Here is a 3789-nt window from a genome sequence, read left to right as displayed (position 1 = left end):
TTATTTTGCCTTCATTGAAATAATTTCATGAAGCATGCCCAACATAATGATGATTTGAAGAAAGCACACTCTCATTTCTATACGAATGAAATCCAGGTAAATGAAATGTAAAATACACATTATTTAATTAGAACAGTGCAACAGATGCCAAACACTGCATGTACAAAGCAAGAAAAATGTATCAAAGCACATCAAGAATATTGCTGGTTTGTTTTGCAATAATAAGCAACTCTATTTTGAACACTCAAATAAAAACAAGATCCTAGAAATTTAGGTTTGATTTTTTTAGAAAGTAATGAAACATGGATTAATAGCTTCTTTCCTGAGATTTAAAATCATCTGTTTTCCAATCCACAAAACCCACCACACTGTGATGTTAAAACTCCACACAAAAAGGGGCAAAAGCTGAGGGTTTCATAAAAAAATATTAATAATTAAGTCTCAACAATTTATTGTGCTACTTAAAGTGTAGATTTCTTATTTCTCCCTCATTTGAAAACAATCATCCTCAGTTACAGGAACAAATTTCCCTCATTTCACTTATTTTTTTTGATATAGCACAAATTATTGTCTTTATTCTCTGTATTTTTTAAATTTAATTCCTGCCTGAAACTGCTAAGAAAAAGGACAATTAAAATAAACTTTGAAAACAATTTTTGTAACCATAGCATGTTTCTCATTACTTTAAAATGGATATTTATAAATTATATTTCTATATGTTAATCATTATTCCTTTCAGTAAACTTATTGTTTGCCTTAATTTGTAACAAAACAAAGATTGTGTATTAGCGTTGATATTGTTTTATTCTTCAGTAATGTCTGTATTAGACATTATTTGGGGGAATGGAAGTCACATTTTAACAACAAAACAAAGTCAGGCTTTTTGATGCAAACTCACAGCTTTTGCCACACACTTTTCAATTTCAGCACAACTCACAATATAGAAGGGGTGTTGAAAAATATTTCAGACCTTAATTCATGTTGTCAAAACCCTCAGTAATGAAAACAATGTTAAATGCGAGATTCTCAAATATGTAAACAGTAATTTCAATATCCAATTTTTTTTCAAACAACCCTTCCTTAAAAGTCTATTCACATCAGGGCAGTATGTACCCAAAACTACCTGTTGATATATCTCTAATCTGAAGAAAAACAAAACAAAAGACATAAATAGCAGAGTATAACAAAGTAGAATACTTCATTGATTTAATAAATAAAAATACGTGTAGGTTACAGAATCAAATAATAATGATTGCAAACAAAAAAGTGTATACTCGAACAAACATGCATAACCTTGATTTAAAAAAGATCTATCAAGTATTAATCACTTGTTCTTATGTGGATTTGCTATCAAATTACAAATAAAACCAATTCAAAACGGTAATAGCCTAGACAAAAAGAGCAAATCAAGATATACAATAATTACATGAGCAAAAGTTTACTTTAATTTCTTTAAAACAATTTTGCATATTAATCATATTACTTTATTTCACATTTTAAGATTTAACATTTACCTCTGTATGTTAAATCTTTCAAAAACTTCTTCTTTCCAATAGAAATTTGGAACAGCTAACAAATTAAAACTGATTTTGAGCCGTTTCTCTTCCAGTAGTAACTAAAATAAAGAGTTGAAAGTAAGTTAAAGAGCTCTAGTAACTAGAAAGAAATATTTAAAGAAAAAATTAATCATCATCTGCCTTTGCTTGTGATTTCCTTTTCCTTCAATTCTTTCCTAGTTTTGAACCCCCTTGAACCCAGCCTGAAATTTTAGTGGCGGCCATTTGCACCTCAGGATCGTTTAAGTCAATATCAACCTCGTCAGGCTTTTCCCCCTCATTCTCAGCCTGATTTTTCTCCCTCACCCTCTGCTTCAACATCACCCTCAACATTTGCATCCATATCACCCTTATTACCTTGTGATTCCTCATCTTTAGATGCTGCCGCTTTCGCCTTTAACTCTTGACGAGTCTTAAAACCTTTAAAACCAGCCTGAATTTTAGTTGCGGCTTCTACAACTTCTGGATCATCCATATCAATGTCAATATTTTTGCCATCAGGCTCCTGGTTTGTTGAAATCTGCTTTTGTTGCTTCTTGCGTTTCCCGTTTTGCCTTGATCTCTTTCCGCGTCTGGTAGCCTTGAATCCTGCTTGAATCTTCAATGCTGCTTTCTCGGTTTCTGGATCGTCTAGGTCAATGTCTATGTCGTCTTTGTTTGATCTATCTGTTGTCTGAAAAAAAATAACACAAGAATTGTAGAGGTAGGGCCAGTAGGTATGTAATATGTTTTTTAACCCTTTACCACTTAGATACGTATTTTACGTATTTGTATGTCCCCTTATTAAGTTAATTTAATTAAAAACCTTTCTAACTAAATTCAGTTTTTAAAAGGCTTCATTTCCCAACCTTAAGTACTGATGAGCAGCAAAACAGCATAAAACCTGAACAGACTGCGAGTTACTCGCAGGCTGTTCTGGTTTATGCTGTTTGCACATACATGGAGCCATTTTTCACATTGCCTCTGAGTGGGAAAGGGTTAGACATCAATATAATACCCTTTATAATATTATGAATTAAAGACAATTAAACTAAAACTAAAACCTGGTGCAGCATTTCTAAACACAAAATTTTCGATAAATTACAAATTGATATCATACGGTTTGTTAAATGTTTACTGTTGTTTTGTTGTGTTCAAAATGACAAATTTAAAATGGGGAAAATCTTTGACACCAACTGGGGTCGGGGCGACATGTATGATAATAGAGTTGTCAGACAAGCAATGAAAATCATTTTTTAAGGATGTCATTATAATTGTCATTGATATATTATTGCAATGTTTAATATCTATTACATACCGCAGAATTTCTTGCCTCCTGAAAAAGACAACAACAAAAAATTGAATAATTTGTCTTGTAAGAAATTCAATTTTGAGACCTGCTGAATGGGATAAAATTGTCACATAACATTTATAAATATTTTCACATGACTATCATAAAGAATGTTTAACAGAAAGACTAAATATCGAAGCAATCTTGAATATCTGACCAATACAAATTGACACTTTTTACCATTTCACACTCAACAATGGAAATGAGTTATTTATAAATGCAGGTGATTTTAATTTTTGACAGATTAAAAGCATATTAATATTTAAAGTTTTAAAAAGCTAACTCAACTGTAAAACTGGCCTCTGCTAAAACTTAAAAGCTTTGTGATTTATAAAGAATAAATTGCTTCAAAATACCAAAAGGAGTTGCTAACAAAGTAAAAAGTTACTACTGAATATATTTTACTACAAACAACACTAAAACAGATATATCTAAATAAGTTTATCATTAATTGACTTCATAATATTGGACGAGAATCTCATAAGTTTGTGAGCCCAAAACAAATTGAACCTCCCCAAAAAATCTCAAAACTTGGTAAAGAAGGGAAAAACAATGCAAATAAAGAAAATGTGTGGCCAATGTGAGAATTAAGCAATCAAAATTCACAATTAAGTCAGCTTACACAAGTTTCAGCCAATCAAAGTTCATAAATAGCAGACATATGGGATGACAATTTTTTGGACACTGCTTTAAACAACCAAATTATACAAACTTTGGATTTCGTAGTTGTGCAAAAGCTTTTATAGTAAAACACACAAATTAAAGTGATTGTTTAAATATCATGGGAGAGTCGTCTTCGAAGTGACAAAAAAAACTTATAAATGCAGCAATATTATTAGGTAAATTAGTAAAATTCTCATTAATTTGTTGAATCTTTATTTTATGCTTTTCGGTGGTTTACAG

This window comes from Dreissena polymorpha, chromosome 6, assembly GCF_020536995.1.
Source record: "Dreissena polymorpha isolate Duluth1 chromosome 6, UMN_Dpol_1.0, whole genome shotgun sequence".
NCBI lineage: Eukaryota > Metazoa > Mollusca > Bivalvia > Myida > Dreissenidae > Dreissena > Dreissena polymorpha.
Note: the sequence above shows the minus strand (reverse complement) of the source record.